The sequence below is a fragment of the Rhea pennata genome, chromosome Z (genome assembly GCF_028389875.1).
Source record: "Rhea pennata isolate bPtePen1 chromosome Z, bPtePen1.pri, whole genome shotgun sequence".
Classification (NCBI taxonomy): Eukaryota; Metazoa; Chordata; class Aves; order Rheiformes; family Rheidae; genus Rhea; species Rhea pennata.
This window is the reverse complement of record NC_084702.1, coordinates 513,422-537,830: the sequence shown is the minus strand read 5'-3', so window position 1 is coordinate 537,830 and position 24,409 is coordinate 513,422. Positions and strand designations below refer to the sequence as shown.

Genomic DNA, 24,409 nt, shown 5'->3' with positions numbered 1-24,409 from the left:
GAAAAGTATTTTCCAGTTCATTTTCTATGAATTTACAACAAGAGATTAACCACACCCTTGAAATAAACTAATGATGTATTAACTGAGAGAGCAGAAACATGATTTAAAGACGATGATTTCAAAGGGACTGTTTTCTCTTTTGCCATTCTTCTTGCAACTTGTTTTCTTAGAAGTCACCCATTTATGCGCTTACAGTCTTTTTCTGGACTCTTCACCAAAAAGCTGTTCCTAAATTCCTTGGTGGTTCTTCAGGGGAGATAGCCACTAAAAAGGAGAAGCCCTTTCACCATGACAGCACCTTCTGCAAAGCTGCATCATAATGCACAGCAGCTTCTGGCACTGTTATCAATAACAAGATGTAAAAATCACAAATTGAGTTCTTAAAAGAAAGGAAGGAGAATATAAAACCTCCTACCATTTAGTAAAGGTTGACTGCATTTCACACTTTAACTCTTGCACTTATGACCCAAGACAAACACACATAGCTCAGAGAAATTACAAGGCAAAGGTGCACCAAAACCATCAAGCATTCAAATTGTTGTAGCACAACCTTCCTGCAGTTGTATCCAAGAGCTGGTGTCAAAGGTGGCCACTTCAAAAGCAGCAAAATTTGTAAAATTGTACACCTAAACAACTGCCTAAAAAGGGTCTGTACTTATCCTCTGCTTCCAAACACTCTAATTCCCACTTGCTTACCTTCCAAGATACCCTTGCAAGCAAATTTTTAAAACACAGCAACTTGCAACAGTGTTATTCTCCAATCTTGAAACAAGGATATTCACACAGGAAAGCTATCCTTTCTTGAAAGTATTTCATTAAAACTAAGAAAGCAGTTAAAGCCTTTCCGGATTTTAGAATTGTTTTGTATAACATTTACATAGCAGACATCACAAATAATCCTATTGCACAGAAGGCTTTATAGTCTACATGCAAACACCACACTGACGACACTGACTTTACTAACACTCACAGATGGCATCTTAACATACGATCTGTGTAATTCCATGGACAGAAGTAATAAAGGCCAAGTTTCAAAGAGAAACATTAAAAATTCAAGAATCAGTGGGCAGAGTTTAATTACATAAAAGGCATGGAAGCATAAATCAAATTAGGATTATGAAGAGCAAGAAAACCTTCTCTGCATTACTTTTTGTTCTGCTGCAGAGAGTTATGAAGGAGGCATGTGACACACAAAGTAACATAAAATGCTACTTCAGTATGAAAGCTGATGATGAAGAATTTCAGGGGGAAAAAATTCTGAAAACAGTAGGAAAAGACAAACAAATAGAAAAAGGTCAGTAGGCACATTTTCAGATTGAGGAGGATAACTTTGCATAGGTTTGAAAAGAAATTATCCAGAAGGAGCTTTAATAAAGGAGTGATTGGAAGAAGGCTGAAGTATATCTGGCATAAGATAAAGATTACAACAATTTCTGGTGGAATCACATATCACAAAATTTAAGCTGTAATTTCTTAGGTTACACAAGCAGTTTTAAAAGTTAAAACTTTATAGGGATAAGAAATTCTTGATGCTATTTACAGGAGAAAAACAGGAAAGAAAGAAAAAGGAAAGATAGCCTAATAATCAAGAGTTGAACTGTGTTCACAAAACAGTGTTTCTCTTCCCAGAACACAGTTTGGCTCAACCTAAACCATCCTGGCTAATTCCTGGAATTTTCCTTCCTCAACCATCCTGCCACTCTGTGATAAGACTTCAGAGAAAAATTCACCCAGGAGCAAAGAACAGAAAAACTGTTCTATGTTGGTATGGCTATAGCAAAAACTAAGCCATGGCACTGAAGAATAGTTTCTTTAGCATTATCTGAAGCATGCAGAAGTTCAATACTAGACATACAACTTTAAAAGTGCATTTTTTTTCTCTTTTTTGGTGTCCCAAATGTTCCCAAATTCTTTTGTACAATGACTAGATCTGCTATGACATCCAAGATCAATACCAAAATGTCCAATTCTCTCATTGCAGGACTTCTTTCTTTCTTTCACTGATTTACCTTTCAGCCTGGACATTAATAACTACATCAGACAGTGCCAAGTAACACAAGATTGATAACATGAAGTTAAACATCTGACTAGTAACCTAGGACAACAAGCATGTTAATGATGAGTTGCACCTCACAGAAGACTTCTTTTTGAAAGGTGTTTAGGCTACCCAGAGTGGATGCTGTGGTCACCCCAGGTAAGCAGCAGCAGCTTCTGAAATACTTTATTTGCAGATTACTGCAAATATGCACTCATTTTCTTCAGTCATTTTCCTCAGTCAGATGGCAAACAGGTGGTGTGTACCGCAAAGCTCAGAACTCCAGCAAGTCTTATTTGGGAAACAAGATAGACACACCTGCAATTTTTATGATGCAGTTCCCTGGCATGAACTCCTTTGCCTTCTTTTTTCCCACCACCTTAGCTGCAGATGCAAGATGTCAGAGTGGCCTCCTGTATTTCTACAGCTGCAGAAGGGCTCAGACCAGCCTCCTTTCGTGAGGCTACCTCAAATTAGAAGTCAATATATTCATAAGCCCATTGTCAGAACAGAGTTTACTCTGTCTCTGAAAACCACAACTTTTGGAGCAGAGAAGACTGCCCATAGCGTGCCACTATCAGATCCTATGAGTTCAGAGGACATTTCCACAGCAGCATTGTTTAAACACTCTTCAAGACACTTAAACAGCTCTCATAATAATTACTACATAGGAAGTATTTTTTTGTTCTCAATTAAAAAGGAAAATAATGCAGACTCAAGACGTGCATTCTGAGTTTGTTTATTTCAAGGAAGTAACAGATTGTTTTAGCTGTGGGAAAAAATCAGAATTTCTGAACAAGGTATAAAATCACAAGCTACAATGGGAATATAATAAGCAACTGCAAGCATCTCTCTCAGCAGTCCATAGGATTTGTGCAGGCATTTTAAGATCTTCTAGGCTCTGTTCAACCACAGAGAAATTACAGAGCACTTTGTGTATGGCACCTTAACAGCCCATTTATATCTGCTAGGATCTCTCTGAGAATGATATGGAAAACAGGCAATCTCAGCAGTGGGATTTGGAAGGAACACATTCCCAAAACGCAGATAAAGGAGGGATCAACAGATTTGTAAGCCTTCTTGGGGAAGATGTGGGGAGCTACTATAAAAGCCTGCTAACCTCTCAGAGCTATTAGAATCAAAGCTGTTAACCAGAAAGACGGTTATTTACCAGTTTCACAAAGATAACGGTGTGACTAAGAACAGTTTAAATCAATCTATCTAAATACCCAAGAGAGCAGAGCTGTGGAGCATGGGTCTGCAGTAAGACCTGGACAAAAGTCTTTAAAGTTTCTAAGTAATATTCATTTTCTGGTCAATTAAGACCTGAAGCAGATATCACCTGGGGTCAAAAGACTTGACAGTACAGAGTTATGAAAAGATTTATCAACAGTGAGTAATAGACAATAAAGTGATAGATGAAATTCAGTACCAACAAACACAAAAGGACACACACAAGAGGGAAAATAACCCCAGTGATATATATGAACTGAAATCATCCTTTCTCTTCCCCTCATCAAATGAAAGCAGTCTCTTTGTGAAACTTTTGATATAATTACTGAGTGAACATCTAGAATTAAAAGATCTAGAATTAAAAGCACTACAGAATAAGACTAAAGATGTCATACATCCAGTCAGTCATCTGTACCTTGAAAACTGCTTGCTTCAGAGCTGTAACAGAGGCCACGGAACAAGGCAGAAATAAAATAGGAATTAAAATAAAATTTTTAAAATTGGCAAAAAATAGACTTGGACTCTACAGCTTAGAAAAGAGATGACTGAGGGGTATCAGTTCAAGACCAACAGAGGGAGAGTGGAGTTAAAACATAGGTAGAAAGCTATTGAAGTTGGCATTTGTGTATTAAAGAAATTCCCATAGAGGTGTGTGGTTTAGACTACACATGAGGAAAAAAGGAACTGGAAGGGAATACCTCCCAGATACAAGCTCAATCCACGGATGCTCTTGATATTAAAAAGTGTCTCTTCTGCCACAGTGGAATTACCACAACTACTCCAAAGAAACAGCACATCCTTAACAGAGACCCATCATGAAGCTTAAATGAAGAAAAGTACTCTCAATACAGGAAGTTTCTTGGAAGTCATCAGAAACATTGGAAGGCCCTACTTAGTGTTCCTAATTTTCCCAAGTCCAGATCATCTCCTTACGAATGCTACCTTGAGGAAGAAAAACATGACTCAGCCTTTATAACTCGAGCACTATCAGTAGCCTGCTTTAATAAGGCTTTGAATGTTCTCATTGAGTCAAGACTAAGCTATGCCCTGGACAGATCCTCAGTTGCCTGATTGTCAATGTTTTCTAATTTATTTTCATAACAGGAGTGCTCACACGAAAGGAAATTCTCCCAATTATAAGAGGAAATTGTTTTTCCAATACTAGTAATCAGACTACAGAGCTTATCAGGGTGAACTCTAAGGTGTTGCTGAGATGCTAGAAAGATGTAGATCAATGGTTCAACCAGGAAAAACAAAAGTGTAGTCAGATGTTTAACTCTGTAGGATAGGGACAATACACTTTCGTGAAATGTTAACATGCTTTCAGGTGACAACAGTAAGAATAATTCAGATTTTCTACTATACACCTGATAAGAAATGAAAGACACCTAAATTTCTTCCTGTGCCTTCAGCACACTTTACATGTGCAGTTCAAACACAAGGCAAAAAGCACCAGGAATGTCTGAATACATGTACAGACAAGAGGAAAGCACTGGGGCCTCCCAGGCAAACTATACTGCAGAGCCCTGTAAAAATTACATTCAGTAGTTCAGGCAGGCATCTGCCAGCCCATAGGTTTGTGGTCTGTAGAGAGTTACCAAATTGCCTGTGAGGCAGAGAGGGAGTGGTGAGGACCGACACCCTCAAAAGGAAAGGTCTCTAGCCTCACTCTCTCAAATAGTGAAGATCACCCAAGGCCACTATAGAGTGGAGACCAAGCTCTTCCTTTTGATTCATGCATAAACTGCATCATGTGGAGGATTGTATCATTCAGAGATGTTATCTGCACATTGATGTCATCACATTTCTGCAGTCATTTTAAAGACCATACATTTTAATTCACTTTGCATTCTTGTACAGCTGCAAGCAACAGAGAACAGAACCTTTTCTGACATACCTAAGTACTCCTTTCCTCTCTCCCTCCAAGCATGTACTGCTTTATCAGTGAAGCTTTCTCTATCACTATCACTATACAGAGAATAAATACATATTTTATTAATAGACAAAAAAATCAAGGTAATTAATATTTATTCATGTCTACAGAACACTCATTTACTGCTGAGATCTGTTCAAAATTTAATCTGTATACATTAATAGGCCCCTAAAGACTGCAGAGATATTGCCTCTTGCAGCAAATCCTCTTTCAGATCATTACAAAAATAAAAGATCTCTGTATTTCACGCGATAGCAGCCTGTAGCCCTTCCTTCTTCCTCAGTGCCCCCAGCGACCTATGCAACAGGTACAACAGTGGATGCAGAGAGTCAGAACCAGAAGTCACCCAGCAATAACTATGGAGATTGAGAAGGAGTGGTTGCAGCCTCTCTGCCCCACTTCTTGACCACACTGCAAGGCAGTGCCATCTCTGAGGAAAATGCATTCAGCCCTCCCATGTATGTGGATGCATTCCCTAGGAATGTCTCATCGTTGGAAACCGACCTCAGCTAACACCTGGTGCTCTTTGTAAATTGCAGCAGTTTATTGGTCCAGCTTAGGAGAGAGTGGGCCACAAGCCAGAGTGGTAAGAGGCACTGCTTTTTCCTATCCTCCTATCTGCGTTTTCACCTATGGCTTAAGTGTGCATGAAGTTATGACTTTTGAAAAGCGCTTAGTTTTCAGGCTATTCCTTATAACAAAAGTAACATGCTTCTGAAAGGTCATTAACATTATTGACGTTAATATCAGAGCTTCACAACAAGATCTGGAGCAAATACACACAGGAGAGGGAAGGCAAATGCTTCATGAACTCCAACATGACCAGAACTGGCTTTATCTGCCTTTTATGAAACCGATGTTAGTTAAACTCTTCAAGAAGAAAAAGAAGGAGGCAAAAAAGAAGAAAGAAGAAAGAAGAAAGAAGAAAGGAGAAAGGAGAAAGAAGAAAGAAGAAGAAGGAGAAGAAATAGGAGAAGAAGAAAATAAAAAGGAAAAGGGAAAGGGAAAGGCAAAGGGAAAGGGAAAGGGAAAGGAAGAAAAAAGACTGCTCTTGCAGTATGTCCTGATTTCACCTTCCTCCCCTGTTTTCCTGCAAAAGTCACACAGCTTTATGCCTGATATAGAATCATAGAATCAGTAAGGTTGGAGGGGACCTCTGGAGATTATCTAGTCCAACCTCCCCGCTCAGCAGGGTCACCTAGAGCATGGTAGACAGGGATGCATTCAGGCGACCTTGAAGATCTCCAGAGAAGGAGACTCCACAACCTCTCTGGGCAACTTCTTCCAGTGCTCTGTCACTCTCACTGTGAGGAAATTCCTCCTCATGTTCAGGTGGAACTTCCTGTGGTTCAGTTGCTGCCCATTGCCTTTTCTCCTGTCACACGGGACAACTGAAAAGAGTTTGTCCCCATCCCCTTGACACCCTCCCTTCAGGTACCTGTGCACATTGATAAAATCCTCCCTCAGTCTTCTCTTCTCCATGCTAAACAGGCCCAGCTCTTGCGGCAGATGCTCCAGACCTCTGATCGTCTTCGTAGCCCTACACTGGACTCTTTCAGTAGCTCCATGTCTCTCTTGTAGTGGGGAGCCCAGAACTGGACACAGTACTCGAGATGAGGCCTCCCCAGGGCTGAGCACAGGGGCAGGATCACCTCCCTCAACCTGCTGGTGACAGTCTTTCCAATGCACCCAAGGAAACCATTAGCCTTCCTGGCCACAAGAGCACATCGTTGGTTCATGGTCAGTTTGTCATCCAGCAGCACTCCCAGGTCCTTCTCTGCAGAGCTGCTCTCCAGAAGGTCAGCCCCCACCTTGTACTGGTGCCTAGGGTTATTTTTCCCTAGGTGCAGGACTCTACACTTGTCCTTGTTGAACCTCAGGAGGTTCCTCTTCACCCAACTCTCCAGACTGTCCAGGTCTCTCTGAATGGCACCACAGCCCTCTGGTGTGTCAGCCACTCCTCCCACCTTGGCATCATCAGCAAACTTGCTGAGGAGGCGCTCCATCCCTTCATCCAGGTCATTGATGAAGAAGTTGAACAGGATGGGAGCCAGTACTGAGCCCTGGGGGACGTCAGTTTCCACAGGCCTCCAGCTAGGCTCCATGCCACTGATGACAACCCTCTGAGCTCTGCCTTTCAGCCAGTTCTCAAGCCACCTCACTGTCCACTCATCTAACCCACACTTCCTGAGCTTGCCTACGGGGATGTTATGGGAGACAGTGTCAAAAGCCTGGCTGAAGTCAAGGTACACAATGTCTGCTGCTCTGCCCTCCTTTACCCAGCCAGTCACTCCATCAGAAAAGGCTCTCAGGTTGGTTAAGCAGGATTTCCCCTTGGTGAATCCATGTTGGCTACTCCTGATCACCTTCTTCTCCTCCATATGTCTGGAGATGACATCCTGAATGAGCTGTTCCATCACCTTTCCAGGGATGGAGTTGGGGCTGACTGGCCTATAGTTGCCTGGGTCCTCCTTCTTGCCCTTCTTGAGGACTGGAGTGACTTTGGCTTTCTTCCAGTCCTCAGGCACCTCTCCAGTTCTCCAGGACCTTGCAAAGATGATGCAGAGTGGCCTGGCAACAACATCCGCCAGCTTCCTCAGTACCTGTGGGTGCATCCCATATGGGCCCATGGATCTGTGGATGTCTAGCCTGCACAGAAGGTCTCTAATCAGATCCTCCTCAACCAAAGGAAAGTTTTCCCTTCTCCAGACTTTCCCCCTCACATCCAGGCTGCAGGATTCCTGAGGGCTGCTCTTAGCACTGAAGAGTGAAGCAAAGAAGGCATTCAGTAATTCTGCCTTCTCTGTATCCCTTGTCACCAGGGCCCCTGCACCATTCAGTAGTGGGCCCACATTTTCCGCAGTCCTCCTTTTGCTCCTGATGTATTTGAAGAAGCCCTTCCTATTGTCCTTGACATCCCTTGCAAGACTCAATTCCAGCTGAGCCTTAGCCTTCCTTGCAGCATCTCTACATACTCTGACTGCATTCCTATAATTCTCCCAAGTAACCTGTACCCTCTTCCACAGTCTGTGTGTTTTCTTCTTCTGTCTGAATTTGGTCAAGAGCTCCTTGTTCACCTGTGCAGGTCTCTTGCCTCCTTTGCTGCACTTCTTACTCATAGGGATGCACCACTCTTGAGCTTGGAGGAAGGGATGCTTGAATATTAGCCGGCTCTCCTAGACCCCCCTTCCTTCTAGGGCCTCAACCCATCAGACTCCACTAATTAGGTCTCTGAAGAGCCCGAAGTCCGCTCTCCTGAAGTCCAAGGTTGCAATCCTGCTTGTTGCGTTGCTTCTTTTCTGCAGGATCCTGAACTCCACCATCTCATGATCACTGCAGCCAAATCTGCCCCAACCTTCACATCTCTAACCAGCCCCTCTGTGTTGGTAAGGACAAGGTCCAGCAGGACACCATTCCTCCTAGGCCTCTTCACCATTTGTGACAAGAAATCTTCAGTGCATTGCAGGAGCCTCCTGGACTGTTTGTGCCTTGCTGTGTAGTCCCTCCAGCAGATGCCAAGGTGGTCGAAGTCCCGCATGAGAACCAGGGCCTGTGATCATGAAGTTACCTCCAGCTGTCCATAGAAGGCCTCACCAACTCTCTGCTCCTGGTCAGGTGGCCCTGTAGTAGACACCCACTACAGTGTTCCTCATGCTAGCCTGCCCTTCGATCTTTACCCATAAGCTCTCAACTGGCTCCTCCTCCTCCCCACCTAGCCAGAACTCGATGCATTCCAGTTGCTCTCTCACATAAAGAGCAACTCCACCACCTTGCCTTCCTGGCCTGTCTTTCCTAAAAAAGCACATAGCCATCCATGGCAGCATTCCAGTCATGTGAGCTATCCCACCATGTCTCCGTGACTGCAATGAGATCATGGCCCTGCGATCGCACACAGATCTCCAGCTCCTCCTGTTTGTTCCCCATGCTGCGTGCATTGGCGTACAGGCATTTTGGAGAGGTAGTCATGCCTGCAGGTTTCCCAGGAAGGGTGTACGGGGGTTGCCCACAGCCATGTCCCAAAAGCACATCCCCAGCTGCATGCACCTGCTGGAGGCACCCCAACTTGTGTTTTGTTGTCTACCCTGTCTGTACGACACCTCCCTCCCCACCTGGTTTAAAGCCCTCTTTACTAGGCTGGCTAACCTGCTTGCAAAAGAAAATGTGCTCCGCTTGGTGAGGTGAATCCCATCTCTCCCCACCTGTTGTTGGTCTTCAAACCATGGTCCATGGTCACAGAATCCAAAACCCTGTTGCCAACATCAATGGCACAGCCAGTTGCTGATTTCAAAAATTTCCTCTTCCTCCTCCCATGCCTCCCCCAATCGGCAGGACCGATAAGAAGACCACCTGGGCTCCCAGACCTTTGACCACAGTGCCCAAGGCCTTGAAGTCTTCTTTGATTGTCTCTAGTTTGCTCTCTCTGTCGTTAGCACCCACGTGAAAGAGCAGCAGAGGGGAGTAGTCTGAGGAGCGCACAAGCCTTGGTAGCCTTTCAGACACATCTCATATCCTCGCCCCTGGCAGGCAGCAAACCTCTCTAGAGGAGGGGGTCAGTTCGGCAGATGGGCACCTCTGTCCCCCTCAGCATGGAATCACCCACTACAACCACTTGTTACCTCTTCCGAGTGGTCACGCAAGGCACAGGCTCAGACAGCCCAGTTACTTCCCTCGAGGCCGGATCTGGGGACCTGGAGTGCACTAAACCTGTTCTTCAACTGTAACTCCTGGTCTACAGGAGGATTAGGGGCCTTTCTTCTCTTTGTTCAAGAAGCAACTAGCTTCCAGCCTTCTTCGACAGTGCTGTCCTGTACTATTTCACTCTTCACAGAGTCCTCCAGCAACTCCCCTGCTGCAGGGGATTGGCATTCTGGGAGCAGTATGGTCTCTGAGAACACCCTCTATCTCCTGCGCACTTTCTCACATGTTTTGTAATCTACTGATTTCATCCCACAACTCCCTGACTTGACAACACAAATCCTCAACAACAGTACACCTCTTACAGGAGAGCAGACCATCAGTCCAGGCCTTCTGGAGAGGCTCCAAACACTCCCACTAATTTAGTGCCCTGTAGGATGAGGAAGGCCCAGACCTGACTTCAATGGAAGCAATTGGGCTGTCAGACCCTGTGCCTTGCAGGAACACTCAGAAGAAGCGACAAGTGGTTATTCTGGATGACTCCATCCTGCAGTGGACAGAGGCACCTATCTGCCAACCTCACTGCCTGTCTGGAGAGCTTTGCTGCCTGCCAGGGGCTCAGATATGAGATGTCATTGAAAGGCTGCCAAGGCTTGTCAGACTACTACTCTATGCTGCACTTTGCCATGGGTGCTAATGATATCAAGGGCAAATTGAGAACATTCAAACAGGATTTCAGAGCTCTGGGCATGGTGGTGAAGGGTCTGGGAATCCGGGTGGTCTTCTCTTCAGTCCTGCAGATGAGGGGCAAGGATGGGAGGAAGAGTAGATAAATTATCCAGATTAACAACTGGCTGTGCCATTGGTGTTGGCAACAGGGTTTTGGTTTCTATGATCATGGGACAGTGTTGGAAGATCAGCAATTGGAGGGGAGAGATGGAATCCACCTCACCAAGCAGAGAACATATGTCTTTGTCAACAGGTTGGCCAGCCTAGTAAAGAGGGCTTTAAACTAAGTAGGAAGGGCGAAGGGGAGAGTTATAAAGGCAAGGTAGTCAAAAAAAAAAAAAAAAAAACAGCTCAGGTTCAAAGGCCTCCAGTGTGTGTATGCAGCTGGGGATGCGTGTATGAGACACGGCTATAGGGGACTCCCTTGCATCCCTCCTGAGAAACCTGCATGCTCTCTGAAATGCCTGTGCACCAGTGCATGCAGCATGATGTACAAACAGGAGGAACTGGAGATCTGTGTGAGGACGCAGGGCCATGATCTCATTACAATTACAGAGACATGGTGGGGTAGCTCACATGACTGGAATGTAGTCATGCATGGCTATATGCTTTTTAGGAAAGATAGGCCAGGAAGACGAGCTGGTGGGGTTGCTTTTTATGTGAGAGAGTAGTTAGAATGTACTGAGTTCTGCCTAGGGGTGGAGGAGGGGTAGTCAAGAGCTTGCCGGTGAAGATCAAAGGGCAGGCTAGCATGGGGGACACTGTTATGGGTGTCTATTACAGGCCACCTGACCAGGAAGAGGAAGTCAATGAGGCCTTCTATAGACAGCTGGAAGCAGTCTCACATTCACAGGCCCTGGTTCTCATGGGAGACTTCAACTACCCTGATATCTGCTGGAAGGACAACACAGGTAGGCACAAACAGTCCAGGAGGCTCCTGCAATGCATCAGTGATAACTTTCTGACAAAGGTGATGGAGGAGCCAATGAGGAAGGGTGTGCTGCTGGACCTTCTCCTAACCAACCAAGAAGGATTGTTTTGGAGAAGTGAAGGTTGGGGACCGCCCATAGCTGCAGTGACCATGAGATGGTGGAGTTCAGGATCCTGCAGGAAAGAAGCAAGGCAATAGGCAGTATTGCAGCCCTGGACTTCAGAAGAGCAGACTTTGGCCTCTTCAGGGAACTACTTGGAGGAATCTCATTGAAAAAGGCCCTAGGAGAAAGGGAAGTCCAGGAGAGCTGGCTAGTATTCAAGCATCACTTCCTCCAGTCTCAAGAGTGGTGCATCCCAATGAGCAAGAATTCTAGCAAAGGGGGCAGGAGACCTGTATGGATGAGCAAGGAGATCCTGGAAAAATTCAAACAGAAGAGGAAAGTGAACAGAATGTGGAAGGAGGGGACAGGATACTTGGGAGGATTATAAGAATGTAGTTAGAGTATGCAGAGATGTGATGAGAAAGGCTAAAGACCATTTGGAATTAAATCTGGCAATAGAGGTTAAGGACAATAAGAAGGGCTTCTCTGAGGTCATTAGCAGCAAGAAGATGTGAGAAGATGTGAGGCTGATGCTGAATGTGGCAAGGGACTTGGTGATGAAGGATACAGGGAAGGCAGTTACTGAATGCGTTCTTTGCTTCAGTCTTCAATATGTGAGTGAAGAAAAAGGGAAGATGACTTCCGTCTTTGTGTTTCACAGAACCACAGAATGGGTAATGTTGGAAGGGACCTCTGGAATCCAATGCCCCTGCTCAAGCAGGATCACCTACAGAATGTTAAGACAGCATTGCATCCAGGTGGGTTTTGAGTATCTCCAGAGAAGGAGACTCCACAACCTCCCTGGACAACCTCTTCCAGTGCTCTGTCACTCTCACAGTGAAGAAATTCCTCCTCCTACTCAGGCAGAAATTCCTGTGATTCAGTTTGTGCTCATTGCCTCTTATCCTATCACATGGCACTGCTGAAAAGAGTTTAGCCCCATCCGCTTGACACCCTCCCTTCAGGTACTTGTGCACATTGATAAGATCCTCCCTCAGTCTTCTCTTCCCCAGGCTGAACAGGCCCAGCTATCACAACCATTCCTCACAGGGCAGATGCTCCAGACCTCTGATCATCTTTGTAGCCCTATGCTGGACTCTCTCCAGTAGCTCCATGTCTCTCTTGTAGTGGGGAGCCCAGAACTGCACACAGTACTCAAGATGAGGCCTCCCCAGGGCTGAGCACAGGGGCAGGATCACCTCCCTCGACCTGCTGGCAACAGTCTTCCTAATGCACCCCAGAATACCACAGGATAATTGCTGGCCACAAGGGCACATTGCGTGTTCATAGTCAACTTGTTGTCCACTAGCACTCCCAGGACCTTCTCTGCAGAGCTGATTTCCAGCAGATCAGCCCCCAGCATGTACTGGTGCATAGAGTTATTCCTCCCTAGGTTCAGTGCTCTGCACTTGCCCTTATTGAACCTCAGGAGGTTCCTCTCCACCCAACTCTCCAGGTCTCTCTGAATGGCACCACAGCCCTCCGGTGTCTCAGCCACTCCTCTCAGCTTGGTAGAATCACCAAACTTGCTGAGGAGGCACTCTGTCCCTTCATCCATGTCACTGATGAATAAGTTGTACAGGATAGTACCCAGTACTGAGCCCTGGGCAACTCCACCAGGCATGAACCTCCAGATAGACTCTGCACCAGTCATGTAAACCTCCTGAGCTCTGCCTTTCAGCCAGTTCTCAAGCCACCTCACTGTCCATTCATCTAACCCACACTTCCTGAGCTTGCCGAGATAAGTTTCAAAAACCTTTGTGAAGTCAAGGTACATAACATCCTCTGCTCTCCCCTCATCTATCCAGCCAGTCACGCCATCAGAGAAGGCTATCAGGTTGGTTAAGCAGGATTTCCCCTTGGTGAATCCATGCTGGCTACTCCTGATCACCTTCTTCTCCTCCATATGTCTGGAGACGACATCCTGAAAGAGCTGTTCCATCACCTTTCCAGGGACGGAGGTAAGGCTGACCAGCCTCTGGTCTGGAGTTGCCTGGGTCCTCCTTCCTGCCCTTTTTGAAGACAGGTATGATGATGGCTTTCCTCCAGTCCTCAGGCACCAAGAGTTCTCAATGACCTTGCAAAGATGATGGAGAGCTTCCTGGCAACAACATCTGACAGCTCCATCAGTACCCGTGGGTGCATCCCATCTGGGCCCATGGATCTGTGGATGTCTAGCCTGCCCAGAAGGTCTCTAATCAGATCCTCCTCAACCAAAGGAAAGTCTCCCTTTCTCCAGACTTCCTTTTTCATCTCCAGGCTGCAGGACTCTTTAGGGGTGCTCTTAGCAGTGAAGGCTGAAGTAAAGAAGGCGTTCAGTAATTCTGCCTTCTCTGTATCCTTTGTCACCATGGCCCCTGCACCATTCAGTAGTGGGCCCACATTTTCTGCAGTCCTCCTTTTGCTCCTGATGTATTTGAAGAATCCCTTCTTGATATCCCTTGTCAGACTTAATTCCAAATGGTCTTTAGCCTTCCTTGTCACATCTCTGTATACTCTGACAGCATTCCTATAATTCTCCAAAGTAGCCTGTTCCCTCTTCCACATTCTGTGAAGTATCCTCTTAGTGTAGATTTTTGCCAGAAAATCCCCTAAAATCTAAGCAAAAGTCACGATAGTCCAACCTGCAAGAATATGTCAAAGTTAAGATTTTTTTGCTTTGCTATTTCATTTGGAATTTTGTCAGTTTATTTTCTTTACGTTTGAGGTTTTTCATCCCACTGGCAACCTTTGGAGTGTATACAGTATCCTAATACTTCTGCCAAGAGGCTACAGAGATAATCAGATTGCCTTTCTTTCTCATCTATTTTTTTCTCTGATTTGTTGTCTATATTTGCTGATTCCTTAGTTCTGATATTTTATCTTTTAACATAGTGAGATCCCCCACTTCCCTACTGGTCCTGCCTTGCTGTTTGTCACCCACTCTTCCTCTGTTCCACCAGGAGTCCTCATGATCCCATGATATTACCTTTCCCAAGGATACAAGACTCACTTCTGTTATCACAGTCCATTGTGCTGCAACAAGTACTGATACTGATAACAACATCTGAAAGGGAGAGCAGCAACACAGACACACTCAGCCAATAGCTGTGACACATGCACACAGCTCAATAATTTTGAGTAGTTCATCTAGCAACTTAACAGGGGAGTGATGTTGGATCATACTGTTGACAAAAATACCCATTTTGGTTTAAACTCCATTAGATGACAAGTTTGAGCAAGAGGGCAAGTTACTGCAACTTACATGATCATTTCAAGGGACTAATTCCTTCATATGGAGACTGCTATTATCAATATCTTTATATGACTGACCACATGACTGCTTTACTTAGCTTTCAATAAAGGCTATCTGATCAAAAACACAGGGGCTTGTAGATGAAGGCACAATGTATCTACATAGATTTAAAAATGTATATGTACACACCTCTAGTTCACTTTCAATCACATTTCAGTGGAAGCAGAGATCTCACTAAGTACTACGTAAGACTTAAAGAGAAGCATTTAAGTAGCCAGATCAACTAGCCCCAGCAAGTAGGGTTACATACTGTACATACTGTACAGTTTTGCAAAACACTACTGTAAAGTTTACAATGCACTCAGTACTGACATAAATTCAGGATTCTGTAAAGCCAGTATCTCTAAGCAGTATCTCTGTTTTTATCTTAAACAATGCACTGAGGCAATTAGGAGTCAGAGAATGTCACCACTGCTAAACACTAAGACCCTTCTAACAGACGCAAAGGTGATTGCATTTAGATATTGAGGTGTGCAGGTTTGCATGCCTGCCCGCGAGCGTTCCCACACATGTAGAGTGTTTGTCTCTAGCAGCAAGTGAACAACTAGAAACGGATGCAAGGTGGAGAAAGAACTATAAAACTGGATTTTGTCATCAGTTGGGCACATTCTGAACACTTAACCCTTCCTTGAGAGCACCAGTATGTTAATAACTTGTTCACTTAGCAATAGCTTTGAAAAGCTTACTGTTACCTTGACACATTTACCATTTAGAGCAAAACTCACGAGCCACATTAGGTCAGGGTATCAGCCTGGGTAGCTCTGGTATGACCAGTCGTATGAGCTGAGACAAGCGTATAATTTTTGAACACAAGGGGCAACAAAAGCAAAATAGCAAAAATTAAGCAAAGTAAAACAAAGTAAAAATCATGAATGCTTCTGTAGGAGATCATCAAATCAGATCATTTTAGAGGTTGCAGGACAGCGAGTCTTAAGTACTCCAGTAAAGCACCACATGTGCCCCAACACGTCTGGAGTTTTTTTTTCAATACAAACCATAGCTGTAATCAACTTTGGGCTTCAAGCACTCTCCATGGGTATATACAAGAGAACAGGCAAGTACGCTGGTGCACTGTGAGGCTCCAAGTACACAGTGTCTACAACCCAAGAGTAACGTCATGCATTACAAGTCCAAAATGTTCTATCTATATTCTATCTATGTTCTTACCCTGTATCCTGGAACAGCACAAACTCTCCTAGAACAGGCATGTTGAAATACACATCTCTGTCACTTTTGCTATAGTGATTAAATTAACATAGTGTATCTTCCTAGCAGATAAACTCTAAATGATAACTCTGGAGACAATGGACAATGTCAAAGCATACATGAACATTCAGCACTATTTATTTATTTTTACCTATTGCTGTCTACAGAGATTGTAAAATCTTTACTAGTTATTCTGGGCCCTCTATAGAGATGTAATAAACCTTCACCAGGTTTTCTCCTCAAAATTGAATAAGTTTAAGCTCTTCAGAATGGCAAAAGTTGATACAGTGAACAGCCCATCATTTTGGTATCTCTGCTGAGCAATTCTCCTTCAGCTACACTTACCTAGGGGATGTAAAAGGCCTCCAAGACTAGATAAAGTGCCTTGAAAGCAAAGCATTCCTTTGGCCTTGTACAATGCTATAATGATTTGCTCTTGTTTATAATACCTCCTCTGATGTAGTCTAGTAGACTTCTTTGCTCCTCTTCTTTGATTCACTATATTAAACTCGAGTCCTCGTACTGTCAGGAAGAGGAGGAGGAAAAAAAAAAAAAAAAACAGAAGAGTATAACAGCATGAGAGGAGGGACACAAAGGGAATTAAACAGTAAGCTTCTAGAAAATTTAGCTACTAGAAACATCTCGCTTGCCAGTCCCAAATAGAAAATGCAGCTTCCAAAAAATCCACCAAAATGACAAATTCACAATAGGAAACAACTACTAAACCTAACACAGAGACATAATGTAGAAGAGTAATAAATAGGACAAATGACACACAAATCATTGCTTTAAAATGCTTTAACATCACTTTAGCCCCAACTACAGTGGAGATTCAAGAACTCCAGCAAATTCTGCTATATTCTTTGTGCGTGTGTGTGTGTGTGTGTGTGTGTGTGGCAATGGACACAAACTGAACCACAAGGAGTTCTACCTGAATAGGAGGAGGAATTTCTTTCCTGAGGGGGTGACAGAGCACTGGAAGAGGTCGCCCAGAGAGGTTGTGGAGTCTCCTTCTCTGGAGATGTTCAAAGTCCACCTGGATGTGATGCTGTCTAACATTCTCTAGGTAACCCTGCTTGGGCAGGGAGTTGAACTAGATGATCTCCAGAGATCCCTTCCAACCTCAGTGATTCTGTGATATGGCTTCATTTCCCCCATTTTGGCACAGCTTCTGTGTGGCTGGTTAACAAGGGATGCAGACTACACACACACACACACAAAATGTCAGTCTTTTGCTTTGAAATTTTTCTTTTATAATACATGCTTTAAGAGCAATCCTCAAAAGAAATCATAAGTTATGAGTTATATGAGCAGAAAAATCCACGAAACCTGTTTTCCATGGAATTTTTTTTTTCTGTATTTTGGTGCCCCCTCCTTCGAATAAACTGGTTCCCAACTGGTTCCTTACAACCCCCATTCTTTGCAACTTGTTTCATCTCCTGACCCCGGATATGTCCGCTCTTTCCTGTGGCCTGCAAGAGAGACCACATACTGCAACAGTTTGCAAGTGAGTCACTCGCCAAAAGACACTGACCAAAGAGAAACCAAACAGAACAGCATCCACTCCAGCCATAACATTTCGAAACTTCACGGAGGACGTTAATTTATCTCCTACTCAGACATTTTTTGTAAGTCTTCTGAATACTTCAAAGCCTCCCCTGAAACAACTTGGAAGTTATTTTCACAGAAATAGAAATAAAAGCAGAAGGATGTAAGCTTTACATTTAGTTGGGAGCATAGGCTTAGGAGGTCACCTACAGGACCTACTACCTTAGGAGGGTTTTTTGGTCTACCTACTTTCTGTTGTGCTCATATTTTATATTACTAATTAAATTAGTCCATTGAGCAGCACTTGAATATTTTGTTTGTACATATGTACTTAAGGCACACATCCTACAAACTTGGAAAAACTCTTATTACTGAACAACAGATCTTGAAATTCATTTCTCTGGCAGAAATGTGCATCACATATACACATTTCAGGTGCATGTGTACCTGAGAACATACACCATGTACAATAGCAAAAATGAGATCTGACATCCCTTACACTTCTGAGGTTAAATAAATAAATAAACATGCACACTTCTGTCTGTGAGAAGAAAATAGTTTGCCTTTAAACAAATCAACAAGAACAGCAACAAGCTGGGAGGAAGGGTAGAAAGAAGCAGGAAAGCATCCATGTTTTCAGCACTCCTTTAAATACAAACAGCTATTTACATTTTACTCAAAAGTCTATATAAACTAAACCCTTTGCAACTCAAATTCTTTTTCTGGAGGGTGGTGATGGTAGGAAGTATACTAAGATGACCATGATGAAAAACTCAAGGTTAAAAAAGAATAAAACAAAACCCTACCAGACAGAAGCCACTCTCGTATGTCTAAATAAATGGAGTTTTCACCATCACTACTGACCATCTGCAAATAGAACAATCTCAAATCACTCTTACATCTTCTTCACTTCCAGTGCCTGAAGCAGGCATTTCCAGGCCAAGAAAAACATGACGACTATCAGTTTCTATAGAGTTACTTAGGTTGGAAGAGACCATGGTGGTCATTTAGTCTACCCTTCTTGTTCAAAGCAGGCCCATTTAGAGCAGGCTCCTGATGGCCTTGTTCAGCTAAGTTTTAAATATTTCCAAAGATGGAAATCCCATAAAATCTCTGAGCCCCTGTTCATGTTTGACTACCCTTTGGGTGAAAAAAAAAAAAAAAAAAAAAAAAAAAGATTCATAATATCTAAGAGAATTTCATGTGTTCTCACCCATGTGCTGTCACCAGTCCCTTGCCCAGTCACATATAGGAGTCATCTGGCTCCACTGCCTCCCTTGCCTCACAGGAGAGAGTTGCCAGCAGCGCTTGAGATCCTCCTGAGCTGCATCTTCACCAGGCTGTACAAGCCCAGCTCCAGAACCCACCAACTTCAGGCTTTGGGTGAGGTTGCTCCTCTGAGTTCATGTCTACCTTGGCCCGGGGAGCCCAGTGCTGGGCAGAAAACCCTAGGGTGGCCTCCTTGGGACCAAGTGGAGAAAAAGAATCACTATCCACAACCTTCTGCTGCACGTGACTGCTGTAGCTCAGGACAGGACTGGCCCTTTGCTGACTCAGCTTCTGCAAGAACATGTTCTCTGTGTCTACAAGTGTTTTCAGTAAAGCTAATATCCCTCCAGACAGACTCCCATCCGACCTTCTACATGTACCTATTCTGCCCTGGACTGGTACTTCACACCTGCCTGTATCAAACTCCATGAGGTCTCCATTCTTCCAGTATCTCAAGGTCCCTCTGCATTTCAGTGTCCTGACTTGTCCCCGCAGCTTGGTGTCATCTGCTACCTGACTGAGAGGGCACCTTATTCCACCATCCTGGTTACTACCATTGTATTACTTTTACCATGTTTACACACTCACAGCTCTTGCCTGTTCCTTCATATTCACTCTCTTCTTTTCAACAAAAGCAGCCTAAAACGGAGAAAATCCTTTAAGCAATTTCTTCTGAATGTTCAAACTCTTAATTATTAGTACTTTTTGTATCATACTGCGTAAACCATAAGATTAGGAGAGTTTGTGTCAAAAGCAACAACAAGAAAAATCCAACAATTTTTCCATATTAGCACAATTTACTGGCATATTATGAATTAACAGCTAGGCTAAATAGTATCTCCCAAGAACTCCAGTGAAGTTTAGAGAACTCAACTCATTTGATGACCAAATTCTAGGTCATTCAGGATGACAATTTTTCCCCTTTCTAGACTAATCTAAAATTACAAAGAGAAAAATCCATTTCATATTTTATTACTTTTTTTTTAATGTATATATCATTGGGAAGAGCAGCAATAGCTTTTGGATTATTGTGATGTCATTTGAAGAAATTAAGATTGCCAACACTACATTCCAGAGCATGTACTTTTATTCAGCCTGCCTTCTATATCATATCTAGCTTTCACTGAGTTACACAGCTGAACTTCCACCACTTCAGCTGAAATAAAACCAGTTATCAAAGAAGAAGTCACCATCCAAATACTTCTTTGCACCTCCTGTTCAGTTGCCATATTGCTGTTAAAAGGTCTTAGTTGACAAGTGGTGACACTATCTGAAATTTAGCATCAGCAGGCCAGCATTAGTGATCAGTAGATTGGTCACTATTCATGAATATAATTCAGTATTGAGCAGATTCTCAGTTAAATGGGCACAAAGGGCCATTTTCATTGAAATAACCATTGTCAACTTTGAGCTCTACTTTGCAAGAAAGCACTCTGATCTTTCTTAAAAAAAGGGAAACCAAAAGGAACCATGAAATACTAGATGAGTATAGCTTACTCTCTCTTAAGAGTGAAATAAAATAAAAATAATAGAAGTATGCTAAAATATTGTTATACAGCATTTTACCTTTAACCTCAGATCCTCAAGCTTTCTCCTAAGTAGAGTTTTCCAGAGAGTAATTCTCTGGAAATTCCATATGTATTACCTTCACCATGCCTCTGAGGTGGAATGGCAAAATCACTATCAAGAAATGAAGACACATGTTGCCTGTGTGGTTTGCCCAGAGAGACAAGAGAACTAAAGGTCCTAACTTCTAACTGAGCTTGCAGCAGGCTAGGGAACATACCTACTAGACTTCTTCCTTCCATAGCAAGATCTGTGCTGAGCCAAAAAATATCAAACATATAATCGAAGTTAGTGCACTGGAATCCATAAACTCATAATAAATATCAGCCTATCATCAGTACGAGGCTAAAACAATGCCCTAATCACTCTACTACAGAACAACAGCAGTACTGGGCAAAGCTGAAAGGCAAAATCACCAGGTTGTTCCCCCTTGGACTGATGATACTTCAGTCTGAGACTGATATATATGTAGTAGGTTCTTTAAGGAAGAGGCACTCAAAGGAATTAACCATTTTATCATTCATGTAAATGAGGATATTTAACACTGCAATGTATTTTAGCTTAGATGTTCAAAGATGTTTTAGCCTTAAAATCAGCAGATCTAAAAGCTGTCCAGCCTCCTGAAAATTTTAACTCCTTGTGACCCAACAGTGTTCAAAAAAAACCCAAACTTTCTGTACGAAAGCTTCTAGTCCACTGCACTGAGAGACACTGCAGCAGTTTTTATTACTAACGAGATTTACTTCAGCAATTTGAAAGAGTGCAGACCTCAGTGGGTCAGGGCATCTGCCTAATGCTTTCAGTAGGATGCAGGAGCAGACAATGAACAAGTTAGCACCCCCACCTCCCCTGCCCCAGCAGTAAGCCAGACACCTCACCAGAGCTGTTATTTGAGAGCTCTTTCAGCACTGACTACCAGAGACAACTTGGCTTCACACAGAGCAATGAACACAGGTGCTCCAAGAACAAAGAGACATTGCTTGGGAGGATGATCTTCTCTGAATTCAGAACAGGGTGGAAACCTTGAGCCAGAGAGCATCTGTGTTACGTTTTTATCCAAGACAGGAGGTAATTTCTCCTCAGAAGAGGGATCTGATTACTTGAACCCATATTTTCATGTCTTATCAGCTTACACATCAGCAGGACTTCAGCATGCTTACTGTATTTTTTTAATAAAGTTGATAGGATTTATACATGGAAAAAATTCAGAACTGTTGTTGGCTGTTTGTGTTTAGGCAGGGAATTACATATGTATATCATACAGCTCACCATCAAAGGTCAGTCTCCAAAATGGTCAGCAAGTGAAAGATCCTACACATCCAGGAGACCACGTCAGCATCTCCAAAATAAAAATAAGAATTTTCTTTAATAAAGAATGGAGTATTTTTCTGGGAATCCCTCCTTATTTGGCATTTATGAAGAATAAGACCCAATATATCCTCATTTTCCATTTATTTGTAATATGCCATGCTAGCACGCACAACCCTTTGCTGCATCACTTCCTGACAGGCATAGTTACACAATTCTTAGTTTCAACACTTTTCTCATACCTGTGGCTAAGAGCTTTTCCTCATGGCTCCAAAAGTCACTGAGAGTTTCTGAAATTGCTAAAAAGGCCTAACCTTAATTCAATTCAAAAAAGCAGTTTTCAGAACACATCGTAAACACTTTATGTAATCTTACTCAAAAACAAACACAGCCACAGACACTACTGACTCCCAGAGCTTATAAGCCAGAAGGATCAACAACTTACTACTAAATCTGCACCCAAATCCATTCCATAAACTACAGTTTACTCCTGCTTGGCTTGCTGCCATATCAACTCACAAACCAGGATGGGGGAGGAAAGTGATGACAAGCAGAAGATCTATAGAAAGCCTACATGCACCAAAAATGGGCAGAAGAACCAATTACAGGAGGAGGAATAAAAGGGAAGCTAAAAAGCATTAAAAATTTAAAGCTAGGTCAGGGGGAACACAGTTCAGATGCTGTAAACATTTGCACATGTTATTAATGCAAGCAGAATTAACCACATACCTAAAAATAAAATCTCCACAGGGTAGAGCCTAAGCAGAGAGTAAACATAAATCTCAAATTTTTTTACTTTGCAGCCTGAACACACGCTGGGGTACCTAAGGGAAAAATAAAGAGGGGACAAATTGCAGCTGTGCTTAAGAAGCTGCAGCACATGCTTCCAGACTCCGTGCCACAGCTCCTGTGCAAGTGCCATTGCACAGCATTCACATGCTGTTCCACTGACTCTCCAACAGACCCAGCTGCTTTATCTTTACAGCGAACATTGCTAGCCACACTTCTTGGCTGACTAATCACTCCCTAGCCTCTCCTAAATATAAGCATCATGCAAACAGACAGTCTGTATGGTATTTAGGAGTTTCTCAACTATTTTAGCATACTCTTTTTTGAAAAAGTATATTTGCCAACTACACAGATTATGAAGTCATATTTTAATGAAATCAACAGAATTCAGATTTAACTCTATTCCTAAATATATAGATTAGCAAAGAAGTTATCATATAACAGAGCCAACCAAATTCCTCCTGCTTTCATCCTCCAAAAAATCTGGAGCACACATAGGTAGGATTCTAGAGGGAAAAAAAGTGAAATTCCCTTATACACTGACAAATAACAAATAACCTTTAACAACAAAAGTAACATTGTTCTATTTGCTAGTGGCTACATACAATGTACTTTATGCTACAGTTACATTCATTTGAAATAAAGAAAACTCGATGAAAGACTTACCTGAGCATTCCTGAAGTTTTATGCAATTAAAGTGATAATTATTTCTGTTTTTAAATCCATCATCTCCCATTTGGGAATCTTGGTGACCAAGCGCTAACACTGTCATGTATGAGCACTGAAATACTGCTGTATTTTACTGAAGGTTAGTCTTTTTTTTGTTTTGTTTTGTTTTGTTTTTTAAGGTTCTCAAAGAAATAACAGCCCATTAATTTGTAGAAGTGATCTCCAACCAAACCATTTCAGGTGCTGGACATTGTTATGCTGAAGCTAGGTGACCCATGTGGATGCAGAGCCCGAAATCAGAGAAATGCTTTGATGTCCTCTGTCACCTACAGACCAATCACAGATGTCCCCCTTTCATGCAAACCATGACTGTTGAGGACTTGCACGGCAGGGTAGAGGTGGCAGTGATCCTGGAAACAGTTGCAGAGGTGGCCAGAGCTGTGGCACACTTCTCACCTCAACAAGGTCTAGGGAGGAGTGCTTTAAGAATGAACACTGGGAGCATGTGTGCCTCTCTGAGGAGCTGGGAAAACAAAAGCAGTGTACATTGTGCATACTGAAACACTTCCTAAAATACCTATGACTTAGCTATTTCAAAAACCACTTCCTGTTTCTTTCCCTAAATAGAGCAAAGCACTCATTCTTTGCTCTACATTACACATCAAGCAACTTTTAAAAGAAAGCTTGATTTTAACTTATCAGCACATAAGGACAACAGCCAATATTATTCCCTGTAAGAAAGGGAAAATGTTTTCCACGTTCAGGTAGCTCTAACAACGAAATGGATATTTACTGTGCTTTCACACACACAAAACGGGGGAAAATTGTTCTTTAGAACAAGCATAAAGCAATGCAAATAGAAGAAAGTAAGTCTAAAGAGTAAAAACAAGAGAAAAACAGAAGTGAGAAAAAGCAGAATATTCATGCAAAGGAAGTTCCACTGCAAACTGATAATGATGCTCTTCAATATTTTAGTACTCTTCTCTGTTGTTTTTTCACTTACATCCTGCATCACATTCAGACTGACAACTCTTTATGTTTAGCTGATATATCTCCATCTGAACTTCTGATACGAAGCACATATCATACAAGAAACCACCTAAAATATCCAAAGTGCAAGAACTGTAAAAATAATAACCACCAAGCTATTGACTGATAGA

The 24,409-nt window shown here is 42.9% G+C and overlaps 1 protein-coding gene across 5 annotated transcripts in view; it reads right to left on the bottom strand.

Annotated features, from left to right (window-relative positions):
* The window catches only part of RNF38 (ring finger protein 38), a 115,020-nt gene that overhangs the window by 85,968 nt on the left and 4,643 nt on the right, over positions 1-24,409 (bottom strand). The window lies entirely within an intron of this gene.